The sequence below is a fragment of the Ailuropoda melanoleuca genome, chromosome 14, assembly GCF_002007445.2.
Source record: "Ailuropoda melanoleuca isolate Jingjing chromosome 14, ASM200744v2, whole genome shotgun sequence".
Lineage (NCBI taxonomy): Eukaryota > Metazoa > Chordata > Mammalia > Carnivora > Ursidae > Ailuropoda > Ailuropoda melanoleuca.
The window spans coordinates 42,758,864-42,759,233 of record NC_048231.1 but is presented as its reverse complement, the minus strand read 5'-3'; positions in this window follow the sequence as shown (position 1 = coordinate 42,759,233).

Sequence of the window (370 nt, the reverse complement as noted above, 5' to 3'; positions counted from 1 at the left end):
TTCATTCTCGTTGGTCTCCATAAATTGTTTAAATTGATTTTTGATTTCCTGGTTTATCGAGTCATTCCTGAGCAGGATGGTTCTTAGTCTCCAAGTGTTTGAGTTTCTTCCAAAATTTTCCTTGTGATTGAGTTCCAATTTCAAAGCATTGTGGTCTGAGAATATGCAGGGAATAATTTCAGTCTTTTGGTATCGGTTGAGACCTGTTTTGTGACCCAGTATATGGTCTATTCTGGAGAAAGTTCCATGTGCATTCGAAAAGAATGAGTATTCTGTTGTTCTGGGGTTTAGTGTTCTGTATATATCTATGAGGTCCATCTGGTCTAGTATGGCATTCAAAGCTCTTTCTTTGCTGATTTTCTGTTTAGGT